We start from the raw sequence: 21,634 nt of genomic DNA on the forward strand, positions 1-21,634 counted from the left end.
TAGCAAAAATAAAGGTAGATGTCTTAGTTGTGACTATTTTTTTTGGTTTAGTATTATAGGAGATAAAAAAATAATTTCTTCATAAAATAAGAGATTAAACATTGTGTTAGGGGAACTGGCGGACACCCCAAGACTTTTCTCGGAAATTATTTTAAATCATATATTAGTATGAATACACGTTGCTACAGTGATTTTGGGCTTCCAAGTGACCTGGTAAAGGTTGTAGATCTCATCACATGCAATGCAAAACTATGTTTGGAAGATGTTGCATACCCTCGAACTCTTGATTTATGGCAAAGAAACAAATTTTTTCGACAGTAACAAATTTGCTACGCTGAGATTTTACAAACGATTTTCGACTTACAGATGAAGAATAGACATTTCCAACGGCATGCTGTGTTATGTTGTTTTGTTAAAAGCCTATTATGCGGACAATATGAAAATAACCATTATTTTGCGATTTTTTAGTGAAAGATCTGGTGGGACCATCATTATCATCATAGATATGCAAATAGCTCATCACTTTCATAAAAAAGCTCCAATCAAAATTCAGAGAAGATTAATTCCGCATCTAGCGTATATTTCGTCATTTCTTGAATTGCGATTTGTTGAAATATGTAATGTTTGAAATTACGTCAACGATAAATTCCATATTTTTGTGGTATGTAGCATACCGCTGGCAAGGTCTATTCTTCTTATTTCCAAGATAATTAAAAAAATTAAAAATCGACTGAAAAATAACAAATGGGGAATGGGAAACAAAGTTGAAATAGGTTAACTCTTAAAGGCGCAAACCATTTTTTTGAAATTTTCTGAAAATTGTCGCACAGCTTTTCTGAAAATTGTCGCACGTTACTACAATAATTTTGAGATGGCCTTTCATTTGAGTATTAACAGTTCCAAGGATCAGCTCTAGAACTGAAGTTGTTGCAATTAGTCTGATTGGATTCCGATGAAGCAGTGCTGCCAGAGACAGTTTAAGTTGACGACGGAAAATGAATATTTCATATATCTTCGTAATGTTGCAATATTATTGAAAACTGATAAAACTTATCAATTTAAACTATATTTGGCTACGTTTTGCACGAAATTGGACTGTTGTAAATATTCTAGGAGAAGTGCATTGAGTATTGATAAGTAAAAATTGAGCAGCTTCTAGCACTGCGAGGACAGCACCTATCTTTATGAGAAAAGGCTTTTCGTATTTCTTGAGCCCACCTTTTTCAAGGAAAAATATTTTTGAACTCCTACTTGTACTAGAAAAAAGTTGGGCATGAAAGGGTTAACATAATTCCTCAGGTAACTTTAAGCCTTTATTTTTTGTCAATTTTTTTACATATTTGTAGCACTTTGAAACTAAAAGTCCGGTCAGTTGACATGTTTTTGTAAAAATAATAATACTAATAATTTTGTGAAAATCTGGGGGCCAGGATGTGATAAAGAACAGTGCAAAATTTCAAAACGATTGGTCCAAAAGATTTTGATTTATGTTGTTCACCAGATGTTTTTCTAGGTGCCTCAGATTCACTGTCACTGACCCAATTTTCAATATTTTGGGTTAAAAGTTTAGGAAAATGTTCAAATGTTGCATTATTGTGTATATATTGACTGAATAGATTAGCACTTTCAGCATCGCAAAAAAAATTATTTGGGGTCAATATTTTTTCCACCGGAAATCATTTTCGCTAACCAATATTACAAAAGCTTATTATACAAACTTTTCATGATCAGGTTCTGGCTATCTTAGAGCATTTGAAAATTTTTAATTGCATTTTTTATAAACGGAGTGACTTTCGCTCAACAACGCAGTTTATCTTTATTTGCGGTAAACACGATGTTTAGCAAATCGCCGAACTGAAAATTATAGAAAATAACTCTGAACGAGAAGCCGCTGATACCCTAAGACGACTTCGCTAGGTTATCAGAGCTGCATGCACCCAGTGCACTAGCGCGAAGGGGTTATCAATGGCTTTTTTTGTAGTAGTAATCACATCAAAAATCCATTGTTCTATCATTGGCTACTGTTATTGTAGATAACGCTGGAAAAATTCAGATGGATTTGTTCAACTGTATTCGAAATATGTCATTAACTCTGATGTCACTTTTCGGAACAGATGAAGTATGCACGAATGCATTGCAGAGGTTCTTGTAGCAGAAGAGCAGGCCACTAGACGTGTTTATTCCCACTTCTGCTAGAAAGTGCAAAACCAGTGCAATGCACTGCCCCGGTGTTTTTCAATGAAAAACGACATCAGATCACCAATAATTTAAATGTGATCATGTGGTTTGTCCAGTAGCACCGAAAGGATATTATCATGTAATCTGTATGTATCGGTCAAAATTGGATGTGTTCGAATATTACATGGATAGCTGATATTTTGTAGTTTAATACTGTTTCAGCCATTTCGCGTAATCCGTATAATATAATTTTTTATCATTCAAATTAAAAAAAAAACAGATAAAAAAGATGTTTTTGAAGTTTGTATTTTGACTCAATAATACTATTTTTCGTCGCTTTGCGTCCTCTAGAGGTTAATATGTAGGTACCAGGTTACTTCTGGACTTATGTCTGAGGTTAGTCAGTACAAAATAGACGATAAGAAATTCATGCAAATTGAAGAATAACTTCAAATCTTGAGTTTAATAATTTCAAGTTTGAGAGGAATGAAACTGTCGTGATTGACCCTGTTTACAGGGCGTTTCAAATTGTCCGCCATTAGGTTGTCACTGGTATTTCGATGTGCTCTTATTTAATTCTTTAAGAAAGTGTGCAGCTGCTGTTCTGCCGATGCGCTGTTCGCTCGCGCCGATGGTCCGATGTGCTGCTCGCTGCTACTATGGAAAGCTTTTATTTATTTCTTTAAGAAAGTGTGCAGCTGCTGTTCTTCCGATGCGCTGTTCGCTCGCGCCGATGGTCCGATGTTCTGCTCGCTGCTGCTATGGCTTTTATTTAATTCTTTAAGAAAGTGTGCAGCTGCTGCTGCTGTTCTGCCGATGCGCTGTTCGCTCGCGCCGATGGTCCGATGTGCTGCTCGCTGCTACTATGGAAAGACTGATCCCGAGCGCACAGAAGGGTGCGCTTTTATTTAATTCTTTAAGAAAGTGTGCAGCTGCTGCTGTTCTTCCGATGCGCTGTTCGCTCGCGCCGATGGTCCGATGTGCTGCTCGCTGCTACTATGGAAAGACTGATGCCGAGCGCACAGAAGGGTGCGCTTTTATTTAATTCTTTAAGAAAGTGTGCAGCTGCTGCTGCTGTTCTTCCGATGCGCTGTTCGCTCGCGCCGATGGTCCGATGTGCTGCTCGCTGCTACTATGGAAAGACTGATGCCGAGCGCACAGAAGGGTGCGCTTTTATTTAATTCTTTAAGAAAGTGTGCAGCTGCTGCTGCTGTTCTTCCGATGCGCTGTTCGCTCGCGCCGATGGTCCGATGTGCTGCTCGCTGCTACTATGGAAAGACTGATCCCGAGCGCACAGAAGGGTGCGCTTTTATTTAATTCTTTAAGAAAGTGTGCAGCTGCTGCTGTTCTTCCGATGCGCTGTTCGCTCGCGCCGATGGTCCGATGTGCTGCTCGCTGCTACTATGGAAAGACTGATGCCGAGCGCACAGAAGGGTGCGCTTTTATTTAATTCTTTAAGAAAGTGTGCAGCTGCTGCTGCTGTTCTTCCGATGCGCTGTTCGCTCGCGCCGATGGTCCGATGTGCTGCTCGCTGCTACTATGGAAAGACTGATGCCGAGCGCACAGAAGGGTGCGCTTTTATTTAATTCTTTAAGAAAGTGTGCAGCTGCTGCTGCTGTTGCTGCTGTTCTTCCGATGCGCTTTTCGCTCGCGCCGATGGTCCGATGTGCTGCTCGCTGCTACTATGGAAAGACTGATGCCGAGCGCACAGAAGGGTGCGCTTTTATTTAATTCTTTAAGAAAGTGTGCAGCTGCTGCTGCTGTTGCTGCTGTTCTTCCGATGCGCTGCTCGCTCGCGCCGATGATCCGATATGCTGCTCGCTGTTGCTATGAAAATGACGATGAATTGCTGCTATAGAATGACTAACAAATTCACAACAAGGACGAACATTTCAGGTTCAAGAAGGGAAAGATAATAACTTCAATTAACTTTGACATATTTATTATGAACCGTTATTTTTATTTACATTTTTTGTGAGAGGACATTTATTAATTTTCCATTATTTTACTTCATCTTCTACAATTCCCTTTACCTCTACTCTCTACTCAAATATATTATAAAGTACCATATCTTTTAGCTTTTCTGGAACTCTTCTGTTTCGTTTTGGTCGGGAATCTGAAAATGTTTCGTAGTTGCTTTGGTTCTGTTGATCGCCTTCTTCTGCCATTCCAGCGGTAGATTCACCCATCTCTGCTTCCTCAGTGTCTTCTGCATCTGCAATGTTTTCTCCCGGGATATCCTCAAAAGTAATGGCAGCTCTTTTAGCATCTCCAACATTCCTAGTATATACAACCCCACGATCGCTTTGAACAACCAACTTTGCTCCATCTCTAGCCACCACTGTATACTTTTCTGTACTGAAAGTGGGATCCGTTTTGTGTCGTTTCTGCTGGGAAAGAACTACTTTATCTCCAACGACAATGTCGGAAACCTTAGCTTTTCTTTTACAATCAGCGTATTTCTTACTTTCAAGTTTTGAAACAGCATCTTTTTCTCTGACGTCTTCACGATCCAAAGCCTCTGAATTATCGGTCCATAAACAAGGGAAGGTTCCCCTGAATTTCCAGCCGACCAATAATTCAAATGGTGTTACACCGAGTCGGGTAAGTGGTCTAACTTTATTGTGGATGTGTACGTAGGTTTCGAGAGCCATCTTCCAACTGGTATTATCCAACTTTGAGGCTGCCAACACCTTCTTAATACCCTCATTTTGCCTTTCAACGGCTCCGTTTGTCTGTGGGCTAAATGGTATTTTTTTTTTTTTTTTTTTTTAACAATGGAGAAGACCTTTATGTCCTAACCCAGTACACGTGCTATTGGTAGGGTCCAATCTACCGCACGGGGTGCACTGAGGGCGTGTCGGACTCGAATGGTGACCAGCCATTAATACCGACTAAACTCCATTGGGCTCCGCCATCCATCCCCAGGAACTACCTTTCGGCATTACTTCTGGGGGGATGGCCGTACTTAGCGTACGCTCTCACTCGTGCCTTACATTATCGCACACTCACTCCCATCTTGGCATGGGTAGACCATACCTTCGTCTATCATCCGCCAATTCACTCACTCTAACTCCTCGCCTGCTGCTCGGCGCTCCATGCTCTCTGCAGCCGGCAGGCAATCTGAGTGGTGGCAGTCGAAACTGCGTTCCACTTCTCTACCGCTTGGCACATCCCCTGTACAAGGGTATCAGGGGTTGTGTCCAAGCCGCAGACGCCTAGCATAGCGCCTCTTTCGACGTCGAAGCGGGGACATACGAATAGTACGTGCTCCGCAGTTTCGTCGACACCTGGGCAGTCTGGGCAGACTGGGGCCTCAGCGTGCCCAAACCTGTGGAGGTACTGTCGGAAACAGCCATGGCCTGACAGGAATTGTGTCAGATGGAAGTGAACTTCCCCATGGGGTCTTCCCACCCAGCTAGATATGTTGGGTATCAGCCGGTGGGTCCACCTACCTCTCGACGAGTTGTCCCATTCGCGTTGCCATCTGGCGACCGAGGTCACCCTGGCACGCTCACGGACTCCCCTATTGCCACGCAATTCGAAACAATCTTCGTCTTCCCGGATGACCAGCACGACTGGCATCATACCCGCTATCACGCAGGATGCATCATGTGATACCGTGCGGTAGGCAGATATCACTCTGAGACACATCAAGCGATAGGTGCTCTCCAATTTGCGACGGTAACTGGTTACTCCCAGTGCCCTCGCCCAGGACGGTCCACCGTACCTAAGAATAGATACGGCGACACCGGCCAGTAGCCTGCGTCTACTGGCGCACACCTTGGAGCTGTTGGACATCATCCTCGATAATGCCGCAACAGCCACCGAAGCCTTCTTGCACGCATAGTCGACATGACTGCCGAAGGTCAGCTTGTCGTCTATGATGGCCCCAAGAATCTTCAGACTCCGCTTAGAAGTTATCTCAACTTCTCCCGCTTGGATAACTGCTTGTTGTGCCGACTTGCGGTTATTGACAACAACCACCTCCGTCTTGTGATGGGCGAGCTCTAGGCCTCTCGCGCTCATCCATTCCGCTACTATGCTTATCGCGTGTGTCGCCGTTAGTTCTACCTCTGAGATTGACTCCCCGTAGACCGCCAGGGTGACATCGTCGGCGAAACCGACGATTTTCACACCCGGAGGGAACTTTAGTCTCAGAACCCCGTCATACATAAGGTTCCATAGTACCGGGCCCAGGATTGAACCTTGCGGAACTCCTGCGGTAATAAGAACACTTTGCTGACCGGCATCGGTCTCGTATAATAGTACACGGTTCTGGAAGTAGCTTTCCAAGATCCGGTACAGGCCCACCGGCAGGCCAAGCCGGTGTAACGAGAGCGCGATGGCATCCCAGCTTGCGCTGTTGAATGCGTTCTTCACGTCAAGTGTCACTAACGCGCAATATCGAATGCCCCGCCTCTTCCGTTGGATCGCTATCTCGGCAGTCCTTACCACTGAGTTGATAGCGTCCACCGTGGACTTTCCCTTTCGAAAACCGAACTGATTACTTGACAGGCCCTCCATACCTTCTGCGTATGGAGTTAGCCTGTTGAGGATAATCCTCTCAAGTAATTTGCCCGTCGTGTCAATCAGACAGATTGGTCTGTACGCCGATGGGTCGCCAGGCGGCTTCCCGGCCTTCGGCAACAGTACCAGCTTCTGCCTTTTCCATCTATCCGGAAAACGGCACTCGTCAAGGCATCTCTGCATAGCCAACCTGAACATGTTCGGGTTCGCCATGATTGCTGACTTGAGAGCGCTGTTTGGAACTCCATCAGGCCCTGGAGCTTTATTCACCGCTAGAGAATTAGCAACTGCAAGTAGCTCTTCGTTCGTCACCGGGGCCACCATGTCGTCCGTACCCGCCGTGCCTTGCGGCGCTGGGGGCCAGGGACTTATGGTTCGGGACGGGAAGAGTACTTCGATAATTCTCGCCAACCGTTCTGGCGACCGTTCGGGAGGTGAGGAGCCCCCTTTGGTCTTTGCCATCACGATCCTGTAGGCATCGCCCCACGGATTCACGTTGGCCTCCTCGCACAATTTGTCAAAACACGCTCTCTTGCTGCGCTTGATGGCCTTGTTAAGGGCCGATTTCGCAGCACGAAACACTTCACGTCGTTCCACTCTACCCTCCTCAGTGCGGGCTCGCTGCATCCTACGTCTAGCTTGTAGGCAAGCTGACCGTAGGGCTGCGATCTCAGCACTCCACCAATATACCGAGCGTCTGCCATTTCTTGGCAGGGTCTTCCTCGGCATAGTGGCGTCGCACGCGCGTGATAGAACAGCTACCAGCGCATCCCCGCTTAGACTGTCGGTGTTGACCTCCAGTCCCAGGGCCGCGGTGAAAACTTCGCTGTCGAAGTGATTGGTCTTCCACCCGCGTACCTGACAGGGATTACCCGCCCTAGAATGCTGCACACCAAAGTTGATCTTGAAGCGTATTGCTAGGTGATCACTATGGGTGTAGCCTTCGTCTACCCTCCAGTCCATGTCTGGGACCAAACTTGGACTGGCAAACGTTACGTCAATCCACGACTCGACCCCATTCCTACGGAATGTGCTAGCGGAACCATCATTGACTAGCACTGCGTCGAGTTTCGCAAGCGCCTCCAGAAGCGCTTGGCCCCTACCATTTGTATAGCGGCTGCCCCACTCCACCGCCCAAGCGTTGAAGTCACCCGCTATGACAAACGGCTTTCGTCCCACCATGTCAGACGAGAGCCTATCGATCATCTGGTTGAACTGTTCTATTGGCCACATAGGTGGGGCATAGCAGCTACAATAGAACACACCATTGATCTTGGCAATCGCGACACCCTCCGCAGAGGACTGTACTACCTCCTGGACCGGGAACCGACCCGTTGCACAGATTGCCGCCATTCCAGACCCGTCCGCCACCCAGTTGCCGTTGTCGGCAGGGACGTTGTACGGGTCGGATAGAAGGGCGACATCTGTCCCCGACTCCAATACCGACTGCCACAGTAACTGCTGAGCAGGTGCGCAGTGGTTAAGATTCAGCTGTGTGACGATTGCCATTACTTCCTCTTTCCCGCCTCCCCGAAGGGACAAGCAGGTCCGCCCATAACATGGTTGCGGCCCTGCTTCTTGCTAGCGCAGATGAGACACTTGGGTGCCCTCTCGCATTTCAGCGCCTTGTGTCCCTCCTCGCCGCAGCGACGACACAACTTGCTCCTGTCTGGGCCCTTACAGTCGTATGACTTGTGGCCTGGCTCCAGACATTTAAAACATCGGTCCACTGAAGGCGGCTGGAGTATGCTAACTGGGCATACTGACCATCCGATCTTCAACTTCCCTTTGTCGGTTACTTTCTTGGCTTCCGCGGCCGGTAACTTGAAGTAAGCTACCTGCGTGCCAAGCAACCGCTCCCTGATACGTACAGAGTTCTGATCGATCTCGACGCCGCACTGCTGCTTAACGGCCGAGACGACGTCCTCTGCGTTTGTGATCTCGTCCAGTTGCTTACACTGGAGAGTCACTTCCGCTCCCAACGACCTCACCTGAGCGCCGTTTCCCAAGACCTCTTGGGCCAACCTCCTATACGTTACTCCATTGGATTGTGATCCACGCTTCAACACCAAGATCATTTCGCCATCTTTGGTGCGTCTGACGCTTCGCACATCCTGTCCTAAATTCGAGAGGCTTTCAGCCGCCCGCATCGATTTTAGGACATCCGCATAGCTGCCCCCGTTGGTTTTCACCAACAGGGCCTCTCCTCTATCCCTCGCCTTCTTCTTAGCGGGTCGAGGTGCGTTGGACTTCCGCTCCCTGCTAACCACCTGCCATTCGCCATCTTGTACCGATGGCGCCGGCAGGCTGGTGCCAGGTCGCTCCGCAGTGCGCGCCCGATTGGCGGCTTTCGCCTTTTTTGGCTGGGAGGTCGCCTTCTCGGGACGCCGCCCTGCGGGATCCTTCGCACCCGGATCCGCACCACCCAAGCGACGTTTGGCCTTGTTGGTTGCCCGTCGTTTGGCATTGCTGCGCGTGCCTACATTAGGCCTAGGCCGCTTCGCAGTCTCCCCCTCCATTAAGCGTTTGGTGGCCGATAAGGCGAAATCTATCGCCTCCTGCGCCATCGTCGCTCCGCCATGGAAGGAGAAGGCCTCGGTTTGGATACCGCGGTCGGCCTTCTCTCTTTCCGTCCACCTCTTCATGTAGGCTACTTGTTCTTGTCTTGCGACTCGAACAGCCTGACGAAGCACCAGCAGGTTCTGTTTTAGATCCTTACTGATGTTACTCCTCCCGCTCGTGAATTCGATGATGCTATCCAGCTGCTTGGCAACTTCCTGCATCGCAGGTAGTGGTCCGCCAAGCGTGCTGGTAGTATCATCTCCTACCACCTCCATTTCACCATTGGTGCCGTTATTTGCGGCCACCTTCACTCCGCTGTCAGCCCCTGTTGGGGGAGACCTCGCCAGACCCCCTTTGGCAAAGGGGTTCAGCGCCGTAAACACTTCCGCCTCCTTATCGCATACTTTTTTATTGTTATTGCAAAGACTCATATTAAGACCCACGAGTTGCGCGAGAAAATAGGTCCGCCACGCCAGAGCTCCGCATTAACGTGGTAAGAGACACTTACTGTGGGGGGTGCCCAGGTACCCCACAGGCTCCGTTAACGATCGGGCATCATTTTCACCCCCCCGATCATTCATCCCTCGGCACGGATCGCTTCACGCCTTGGAATTGGGGTTACCCCGTTTGGTGGGCCCATATCACCGGAACGGGTGGTCCGTAGCGCTATTGTATGCCGGCAACTACACGGCCCCCCTTCCCTGTCAGCATACGACCATAGTCCCAACGAGTTGGCTACCCGAACATTCCTATGGCTACTCGTATCCCAGCCGGTTCCGCGGGGAGGTAGAGATAGGAGTTCCTGGGCAAGAGGCTAAGGACCACTGTGGCTAACCACCGGGTCTGTATTGCGCATTGCCCAGGCATTTGCCGGCTAAATGGTATGGATTTGCGAATCCGTACACCTCTGTTTTCCCATGTTTTCACAAACATATCGCTTTGGAACGGAGGGCCGTTGTCACTATGCATAGCCAATGGGTACCCCCACACAACGAAGATTTTATTGAGTGCCTCGATAGTGGACTTTGCATCAATGCTCTTCATTTCGATGACATGAAGGTAACGTGAGTAGGTGTCCACAACAACGAGAAATTCTCCAAATCCAAATTCTTTATCTGTAAAGAAATCTATCTGCAGTATCTCCCAAGGGCCATTAGGAAGTTCTCTACTTGATAGAGGAATCGGAGGATTCTTCTTGGAGAGCTGCAAACATGTTTCACATTGCTTAATGTATGATTCAACCGATTTGCTCATCCCAGGCCACCAAAAATGGTCCCGTAATATTCGTTTGGTTGATCCAATTCCCATGTGACCCTGGTGGGCTGACTGAATGGCTCTTGATCTCAAGGTCTCAGGAATAATTATCTTGTCACTTTTGAATACTAAGCTTCCAAGGATATGAAGCTCTTTTGCTTGTGACTCATACCTGTGAAGACCATTTTTCCAATGACCTGTTTCAATAGAAGTTCTCACTTCCGTCAACTCGTTGTCGTTTTCTGAATGACACTCTATTTCATTCCACGTGATTTCTATACCACCGGTATCAAGAAGGTAGAGTAAATGCCTGTCGTTTGCTTCTTCATCAAATGATTCGGTTGGCTCAGAATGCTTGACCAACCTAGATAGAGCATCGGCAACATTCTTTTCTCCTGAAATTCTACGAACAGCAAAATTGTACGGCTGTAACCGTAAGGCCCACGACTCTGCTCTGGTTACCGCACGCTTTCCTATGCGGTGTTGACCCCCAAAAATAAACTCGTTGGATTGGGCGTCAGTTCTTATGGTGAAGAAAATGCTCATTAGATATATAGAGAATCTCTCAACTCCCCAAACCATTGCCAGTGCTTCTTTCTGTGTCTGGGGGTATTTCTGTTCTGTCGATGTTAAAGCCTTTGAGGCACAAGCAATCACTCTAGGTTTTGACTTTTCATCAAATTGAACCAAAACAGCTCCAAGGCCGTAGGGAGAAGCGTCTACAAATAGTTCGGTTTTATCTTCCTTGCTGAAATAGCCAAGCGCCGTGATTACTTTCAATGCATTATTTTTCAGGAAATTGAATTCTTCGTCCAAATCAACATTCCAATAAAATTTTTCTGCTTTCGCCAATTCGCGGAGTCTGCGAGTTCTGTCAGCTCTCCTAGGAATGAATTTCTCGACAAATGTCATTAATCCCAAGAAACTTTTCACTTCGGCCAATGTTTCCGGAATTCGGAAGTTCTTGATTGCAGTCATCTTTTCTTCCTCGATTTTCCATCCTTCACTTGATATGGTGAATCCCACAAACTTGACAGATTGTTTTCCGAAAGCGCATTTAGTCTCATTAATCCTGACGTTGTGGTTTTTCAAGCAATCCAACACCTTCGCTAAGTTCGCATTGTGTTCTTCCTTTGTCTTACCGTAAATCAAAATGTCATCGAGATAGTTTATGGTTCCTTCACATCCCGCAAGAACAACCGTTTGCAAAACTTCCTGGAATATATCAGGAGCATTCGAGAGCCCGAACGGAAGTCTTCGGTATCGATAGAGTGCATCTCCAGCGAAGAAATTCGTAAGGTGACGTGAGCTCTCATCCAGCTCAATGTGAAAGAATGCCATCGTCAAATCTATCGTGGAGAACCATTTAGCACCATGAAGATCCATTAGTATGTGCTCAAGTGTAGGCATCTTAAAAGGTGTTCTATAGATGCTACGATTAGGACCACGTAAATCTATGACGATACGAATATCATCTTTCCCTTTTGGTACAACTAACATTGATGAGCAAAACGATCGATCCATATCAATTGTAACTTCTTCTATGATACCGTTCGATAATAAACCTTCGAGTTTTTGTTTTGTGAGTTCTTTAAATGCTGCAGGAATGTAGGTATATACATTCCGTGCTGGAGGCATGTTCTTGTCATACTTCAGTGATATTGGAGGAATATTGAACTTTGGAAACTCGTCAGAGATTGCAACAGTCCGTGTATAGTAAGCATTGTCTGGTCTATCTCGACAAACTATAGTTCGTATTGGTACATTTAGCCCAACGTCGAGAACAGAATATCTCATTGCAGTGTTAAAACCTAAGAGGGCCCTGGCTGCATCCACAACGTAAAATTTTTCGACCATTACTGGCCTGTTTTCTGACACATACAGCTCGGCAGAGAAATTTGCAATAACATCGATCTGTTCATTCATAGCGTATGCTTTCAATGGTTTATCAGTGGAAGAATGCAAAGCTAGAATTTTAGAAAGAGCGATTTCGTCACCAAGAATCTTATCAAAGGACGACTTTGTTATCGTATTGATTTGGGCACCGGAATCTATCAGAAACGTGATATCAATTCCAGCTACTTTTGCCGCCACATTGGCTGCGTTTTCAGACATGCAATTTTCCACAGTTTTTTCAGAATATGGTATAGTATGCAGTAGTTCCTGTAAAAGATAAGGGACAAATCAACTTTTTTTTTTTTTTAAATTAACTCATGTTTGTCCTACACTACAAAGAATGACTTGCTCGTTTGAATTGAGTAAAAGAAAAGAGTTTAGTTTGGAAATGCTCTAGTTTGTATTATTTTATTGCGAATTCAAACTTCAGCTAAGCTTCTTTTGCGAACATCTTAAACGAATATATATATATATATATATATATATATATATATATATATATATATATATATATATATATATATATATATATATATATATATATATATATATATATATATATATATATATATATATATATATATATATATATATATATATATATATATATATATATATATATTTTGAAAGCTTATTCCGGATCCTCGACACATACCTTGGCGTCAATATCGTCTTCTCCCTTAGTACATTCAATGGCCGCAACTTTCTTTTCAACCGCTATCTCCTCCACATCGGATGAACGTTTCAATGGTCTGAACTGATGCTGCTGGTTGGAACACATACGCGCAATGTGACCGATCCTTCCACAATTTCTGCAATCTTTTTTAATTGCCGAGCAATCGGTTGAGTTGTGATAAACTCCTCCACATCTCCAACAGTTGCTTCTAACTTGGTTGCGGAATCCTCCCCGCTGGAATCCCCGTACACCGCCTCGAATGGCTCGAAAAGCTCCACGGTTTCTCCAGTTTTGTTGGACATGTTGGGCATTATGGAAATTTTGAGGTACCACGGATGCTACCAGTACTTGGTTACCACGTCCATGCATTCTTTGGAATTCATCCTCGTTGCACTTCTCAATTTCTCGATCTCGTACTAGGTCAATAAGATCCTTCATTGTACCTTGCTTAACCCAGTTCCGATGTGCCAGCTTCCGTACTCCAGCATCATTGGCGCCTTTTACGATAACCCTTACCACCGCTTCCATTTCCTCGTCTAGTCCATATTCGCATAGTTTTGCAGCTGAAGCCACTCTCCGAACAAACTCAATGCTACTCTCTGCCGACTTCTGAACCATCATCATCAGTTTGCCACGTTGAGAAAGGATGTATGTCCTTGATCCATAGTATTCGTTCAGTCGGGCCATTGCATTCGAAAATGGTGCAGTGTTTTCATCGGGCATTCCGGGAGCAGAAGATGTGGTGTGGAAAACCTCACGCAATTTCTGGCCTGCTTTAACTTTGAAAACCCCAAATTTGGTTTGCTCATTTGAGGCATTAATTAAATCCAATGAAGAAATCAAAAGGTCCTTCCAGTACTCGAATGCCCGCTTATCAATTTCGGATTCGCCCTCTGAAGGAACGCATTCCGGAATGCTAAGCGTTCCTAAGGTCCAATTATTCATTGAACTTAGCAATAGTGAATCATTCTTAGCTTCTTTGCCAGAAGATTGCATCGAACTAGAGCACGCTTCAGAGACTTCGTCGCTTAAATTTTGTTCCTTTGTCAGCTGTATCATTTGTTCGCGAAGAGCGTTGTTCTGCCCGAGAGCTTCTGTCAGCTCTTTGAGCAGCCTCTTCCTAGACCGCTTCCTGTAATAGCAAAATATACATTTGTAACTAATCTGCCAATTTCTCTTTTTTAATGTAGAATACATTTAAGCTTTCAATATAGGGGTCCCGTTTCAAAATATCGGCTGCGGCACCGCGTCAGATTTTGAACGTTAATAACTTTTATCATACTTAACAGAATGATTTGATTTTTAGGCCAATTTGTTGAAAATATGTTCCTCTATGCTGTATTAAAATTTTAAGTATGTATAACATGCACTAATAACAAAAAATTGTGTTTTGAAAAATCTTTCGAAAACGACTCGGAAAAGTGAAAATTTTCAGCCCATCCCGCACAGAGCCGTCAAAATGGTGGACCAACCGAACAATAAAATAATGAAAAGTTTATATATAGGTCCACTACATGTTTGTTTTATGATTATTCGTATTTGGTTGCTTGACGAGAGCAGTTAGTGGGGGAAAGACGGCATACTCCTTTGGTTAGGCCATTAGAAGCCGGACGGAAAGGAAAGGCTCACGCACGGCACGAGAACGAGCGAGAAAGCGATAGTAGTGCATATTAGCGCGATTATATAAATATCTGTCGGTCGGTTTTTCTCATTCGTATTCGTTCAAGTACTAGCAAGCAGCCAGTCCACCGAAGTAAAGCAGTTGGCAATGACGACGGTCCGAAAAAGTGCCCCAGCTACTGGTGACTCATCGGAACTGTCGCCCTGCAAGAATTTCGCCCCAACTAAAGGGCAACTAATCTGTAGGCTATCGTTCCAGCGTCTATATAAGAAATACGATGTGTGGAACGAAAGAAAGAGAATTTAAATTATCCTCTCTCGCTCGTTTTCGTGCACTGCTTTTCCATTCCTTTCTGCTGCTAATACCATCATAACTTAAACGAATGTGCATGTTCCCCCACCATCTCATGGCCAGTGTTGCCACAATTGCATGTTGCTATTACACTTTGAATTATTTTATCGATCCTCTCTAGTATTGATAAAATATAGAACGTGCAAAGTACACTAGTCGCATGCTTTTATTCGAACTTTTTGGCAGCCTCCGTTGATTAACTGCATAAATCGATTTGTTTGTGCAGCTCCTTGCTAGTAGCAAACTAAATAGCCTTTATCAGCGCTAACAAATAACACAAAAGAATTTAAATTTGTGAAAATATTTTCCTTCCTTCTTTTCAAATCTGTAACATTCTTTGAAAATATTGTTTGAATGTTGTTATTGAAAAACTGAACATGCAAGTTTGCTAGCACTGGCCACTACATTGAAGGCGATGGAAAGACAGAATATTCGTTTTGGTTATGCTAGTATTGGTAGCCGAACGGAAAGGAAAGGCGCAGGAATGGAACGAAAACGAGCGAGAGAGCGATAGTAGTGCTTTCTCGTGTGTTTATATATGAATATTGGTCAGTCGGTTTTTCTCATCATTCGTATTCGTTCAAGCACTAGCAAGCAGCCAGTCCACCGAAGAAAAGCAGTTGGCAATGGCGATGGACGGAAACAGTGCCCCAGCTACTGGTGACTCATCGGAACTGTCGCCCTGCAAGAATTTCGCCCCAACTAAAGGGCAACTAATCTGTAGGCTATCGTTCCAGCGTCTGGTTCGTGAGATTGTACAGGACTGCAAAGTCGAGCTACGCTTACAAACCTCAGTCGTAATGATGCCCCGAGAAGCCAACGATGCCTACTGGTTCGAGAATGCAAAATAGTGCGCCTGGTTTGTTCGAGAATGCAAAATACTGCACCAAACGCATAACTTTCAGGCCAAATATATTAAACTGGCTCACCGTGTCGCGGGGAGTGCGTCTGAATTATGCTCCCGCAATAAAACAATAAACGGTTCTTTTCAGGACCAATTAATTGTGTTCTAATAAGAGTTAAACTGAAATATCCATTTGAGGTGTTTAACAATTTTCAGCAAGTAGGTTAGAAATACGATATGTGGATAGAAAGAGAATTTAAATTATCCTCGCTCGTTTTCGCGCACTGCTTTTCCATTCCTTTCTGCTGCTAATACATCATAAATTAAACGAATGTGCGTGTTCCCCACCATCCCATGGCCAGTGTTGCCACAATTGCATGTTGCTATTACACTTTGAATTATTTTTTCGATTCTCTCTAGTGTTGATAAAATATAGAACGTGCAAAGTACACTAGTCGCGTGCTTTTATTCGAACTTTTTGGCAGCCTCCTTTGATTAACTGCATAAATCATTAGATTTAAATTAACGTCTCGAAGTGAAGTCACGATGCTCCGGTTATGTCACAGACATTACCCACCCATCTTTTTTTAGTTTAGTAGAGCGAATACGAATTACTATCGCTCTCTCGCTTGCTCGTTTTCGGGCTATGTTCCTTTTCATTCTTTCCTGCTACTAATACTAGCATAATCAAAACGAATGTGCGTCTTCCCACCATCCATTTAGTGAGCAGTGTTGCCAAACGCATTTTCAGTTTTTCATCAATAACATTTCAACAATATTTTCAAAGAATGCTGTAGATTCGAAAAAAAGAAAAATAGTTGGTGATGGAAAAGAATTCCCAATTAGAATTTTTAACCATAATTATAACGAATCATTTGAAAATTTCACATGCAAACGTAATTTCGTTGCATATCATTAGATTTGGATTAACGTCACAAGTGTAGTTACGACACTCCAGTTATGTCGCAGACATTACCCACCCATCTTTTAATGTAGAATATTTAGTCTAGAAATCAGAATGTTCCAATGGTCGTTTCAGGCGACTTCAACATAGATGTTTCAAAACAAGAGAATTTGAAATTTGTTTATTTTATGAATGAATGTTTCAAGCTTCGTTTGATCTCTGATCCATCACAAGCAACTACACTTGCAGGCACATGCATTGATCTTGTATTTGTCAAAAACGTCAATGCAGAAACCCGAAGATATATTTCGTACTTTTCATATCACAGACCAATACTTTTTTTAATTGATCCAGTGGTTTAATTTCAAATGTAAACAACGCTTGAAAAATTATAACCGGTTGACGACCTACACCTACACCAATCATGTCAGAATCACCTCCTGGACAACAGCTAAGCCCGGAAATAGTAAGAAGTCAGAAGCATCCAACGAAAATCGAAGCCAGCGCATCTCCCCACCAAGGCCAACAACGCCAACAAAAACGGTCCTTGTCAGAACCACCATCATTTTTGTAAAGAATAATTTGAAATATTCCTCGCCCAAATCACCTTTTGTCCGAAAATTCCAATGAATATCAACATATTTGAAGAACGTGTTCCTTATGTATTCTACATCTCTCCGGTTATGTCGCAGACATTACCCACCCATCTTTTTTTTTAGCGGGATTATGTGCTACGAGCTACGTCCTCTCAGCGGAGCTCGCAATTTTTGTTTTTTTTTTTTGCTTGAGTTTCGTCCTCTCAGCGAAACTCAGCCAAAATAATATATTTAAGACATCCGTCTATACTACGGATGCTTTTATCACATTTGAGTTTTCGTTATCGCGACGAAATTTTAGTTGCCCACAATTATTATATACTTACTTCTTGGGAATTGATGGTTCTCCTCCGTCTGCGCCATTGTCGTGATTGACCCTGTTTACAGGGCGTTTCAAATTGTCCGCCATTAGGTTGTCACTGGTATTTCGATGTGCTCTTATTTAATTCTTTAAGAAAGTGTGCAGCTGCTGTTCTGCCGATGCGCTGTTCGCTCGCGCCGATGGTCCGATGTGCTGCTCGCTGCTGCTATGGAAAGCTTTTATTTAATTCTTTAAGAAAGTGTGCAGCTGCTGCTGCTGTTCTGCCGATGCGCTGTTCGCTCGCGCCGATGGTCCGATGTGCTGCTCGCTGCTACTATGGAAAGACTGATGCCGAGCGCACAGAAGGGTGCGCTTTTATTTAATTCTTTAAGAAAGTGTGCAGCTGCTGCTGCTGTTGCTGCTGTTCTTCCGATGCGCTGTTCGCTCGCGCCGATGGTCCGATGTGCTGCTCGCTGCTACTCAAGGCTGGAAGAAGTCATTTCAAATGACATTTTTATGCGAAAGTTCGGGAAAAAACCAATACGACAGCACCGATGCTAGTTTGACTTCGGCTGCTGTGCATGTAAACGGACGAGAGAAAAGCAAAAACGTTCGTGCTGCTGAGCGTGCCTGCTACATGTTCGTGAATGTTCGGTTATTCAGCTTACTGCCGTAGTAGGGTTTCGCTCGCTAGCAGTTGCGAATGTATGTGAATGGCCCGTGTGTTTAACTTTCATCATCCGTTGCGTTGGAACTGTTGCGAATAAATTTCATAGCAGCGGTTCAAAATGAATGTAGTGAACGACATTCATGGCTTATATTTGCAAGATTGGAATGTGCGGCAGTTCGTTTCTCGCTTGCTATAGGAAAGGACTGCAAGCAATATGTTAGCGGTCACATAGTATCGTTGAAGGCAAAGTTGTTGGCCATTGAAAATCTATAGTTTTGTACATTTACAATGCGCAGGGGGGTCGGCCGATGCGTGAAAATGGAAATATTTTCAGCTTTTTGGTAATGAGTTTTATATTGAAGGAGAAATTGTTGGCTGTTGAAAATCAATAGTTTTGTACATTTACAATGCGCAGGGGGGTCCGCTGGTGCGTGAAAATGGAAATGTTTTAAACTTTTTAGTAATGAGTTCTATATTGAAGGGGAATTCGTTGGCCGTTGAAAATCAATAGTTTTGTACATTTACAATGCGCAGGGGGGTCCGCCGATGCGTGAAAATGGAAATGTTTTCAGCTTTTTGGTAATAAGTTTTATATTGAAGGAGAAATTGTTGGCCGTTGAAAATCAATAGTTTTGTACATTTACAATGCGCAGGGGGGGTCCGCTGGTGCGTGAAAATGGAAATGTTTTAAACTTTTTAGTAATGAGTTCTATATTGAAGGGGAATTCGTTGGCCGTTGAAAATCAATAGTTTTGTACATTTACAATGCGCAGGGGGGTCCGCCGATGCGTGAAAATGGAAATGTTTTCAGCTTTTTGGTAATGAGTTTTATATTGAAGGAGAAATTGTTGGCCGTTGAAAATCAATAGTTTTGTACATTTACAATGCGCAGGGGGGTCCGCTGGTGCGTGAAAATGGAAATGTTTTAAACTTTTTAGTAATGAGTTCTATATTGAAGGGGAATTCGTTGGCCGTTGAAAATCAATAGTTTTGTACATTTACAATGCGCAGGGGGTCCGCCGATGCGTGAAAATGGAAATGTTTTCAGCTTTTTGGTAATGAGTTTTATATTGAAGGAGAAATTGTTGGCCGTTGAAAATCAATAGTTTTGTACATTTACAATGCGCAGGGGGGTCCGCTGGTGCGTGAAAATGGAAATGTTTTAAACTTTTTAGTAATGAGTTCTATATTGAAGGGGAATTCGTTGGCCGTTGAAAATCAATAGTTTTGTACATTTACAATGCGCAGGGGGTCCGCCGATGCGTGAAAATGGAAATGTTTTCAGCTTTTTGGTAATGAGTTTTATATTGAAGGAGAAATTGTTGGCCGTTGAAAATCAATAGTTTTGTACATTTCCAATGCGCAGGGGGGTCCGCCGATCCGTCAAAATGGAAATGTTATCAAGTTTTCAGTAATGAGTTTTATATTGAAGGGAAAATTGAAAATGAATAGAAATTGTTGGCCGTTAAAAATCAATAGTTTTGGACATTTATAATGCACACGGGCTACCGCCAATGTGACATAATGGAAACTTTTTTATGCGGTAGTAGCATAATCAAGTTACAGAATGATGGTATTGCAAGACAAAATTTTCATTATTTTTGTCCTTTGATCAGGAAAAATAAATCGTTTCATTAATAATTTTGTGCCAATACATAAGAAACAATTAAACGAACAAAAATATTCTTTTTTCATAATCCACCATTACATTTTGGCATATTTTCATAGTGGAAATCTTAAAAGGAAATGTTTTCTATCATTTTACCGCTACCTTGTAGTATTTTAGTCGCACAATATCATAGTAGCGAAAACCCAGTTTGTTTACATTTGCGATTTAGGCCAGTATTGCCACAATTAAATCTGTACCGGGACTTGAAAAATCTTTTCTATCTGCACTCTTCTATCGAAAAAAGGACCGGATTCTGTACCCAAACAATAACGAGGTTGTTAAAAGAATCATTTTTCTCCTACATATTTTCCATTCGGGGAAATCAAACCAGACATTCTGACTCGGTTGTTTTGTTTGACCTGGAATTCCGCAAGAACCCAGTAAACTAATAGGCGGCGCCGTAACTTGCCGTTCACTGTAAAAGCAGTGTGGGAAACCAGTTAGAATTTCGGATGAGTTTGACTGGGTAATGTCAATATCAGCTCCAGCTCAAATCCTCACTGCCACTTTGTTTGCCAACCAAAGGTGGCCAACAGAGTGAGTGCCAACCAACAGGTGGCGAGAAGCTGAGATGGGGTTAGAAATATCAATAAGATGCGAGAAACCGGCTTGCAAGAATTCAAATGGAGTACGTCAGAGTAAACGTATGCTTTCCGAGAAGATTCGCTCAGCTTTTATTAGACATCATCCCTTTGATTTGCTGGAAGCATGTTTCTCGCATATTGCATTATAATGTCAGCTTCAGTTCAAGCTCAATCAGTACCAGCTCCAATTCAGATTCTTGCCATCACTGCTGCCTAACTCAACTGTTTACTGGAATGCATCGCAGGGTTAAATTATTTTACCTTGCTGTCATGTAAAAAATCTGTACCAATCTGTACTTTTTTACAAAAATCTGTAATCTGCACCCTAATAAAAAAAATTATACACAAACTTTAACATATATAGTCCAACGATTCCACATATTGTATGGATGATACCCTGAACAGGTCGTTAGGCTATTGGATTATTAGATGTTTATTCGGGTACCGTACAGAATCTGTGCCAAAAAGCTTCAGAAATCTGTACCTTTCTACATAAATCTGGACTTGCGGCATCACTGATTTAGGCCCTCATGAAAGATTATGTCGAAGTGAGAATTGCGAATCAAAAGAAAAATGCGAAGAGTGACCAATTTGACAAACACAATGTCTCGACAAACATATGATTACGGCCTAAAAGCCAACTGTCAAAATCCACTTTGAATGGAAATTCCAGACAAACCGTTACTAGTAGAACACAGTTCTCAACAGTTTATGAAAGAGAAAACTTTTCTCTTTCGTTTACTACCAACATCTGTGATTGGCGTGTAACGGTTTGTCCGGGATTTCCATTCAAAGTGGATTTTGACAGTTGGCTTTTAGGCCGTAATCATCTGTTTGTCGAGAAGTTGTTTCAAGGTAATCGTCAAAGAGAATAGGGAAAGAGACGAATAGTGTGAAGCCAAAAATACCTTATTGAGCAGACCAATCGTGCAATGTAAATAAACATTACTCATGCCTGAGTTGGAGGAGATAAGTATTGTACATCTATCAAAAAAGAA

At 43.6% G+C, this 21,634-nt stretch overlaps 1 protein-coding gene across 2 annotated transcripts in view; it reads left to right on the forward strand.

Moving 5' to 3' along the window:
* Positions 1 to 21,634, forward strand: part of LOC131694255 (putative phosphatidate phosphatase) — a 60,832-nt gene that overhangs the window by 25,204 nt on the left and 13,994 nt on the right. The window lies entirely within an intron of this gene.

The sequence above is a fragment of the Topomyia yanbarensis genome, chromosome 3, assembly GCF_030247195.1.
Source record: "Topomyia yanbarensis strain Yona2022 chromosome 3, ASM3024719v1, whole genome shotgun sequence".
Classification (NCBI taxonomy): domain Eukaryota; kingdom Metazoa; phylum Arthropoda; class Insecta; order Diptera; family Culicidae; genus Topomyia; species Topomyia yanbarensis.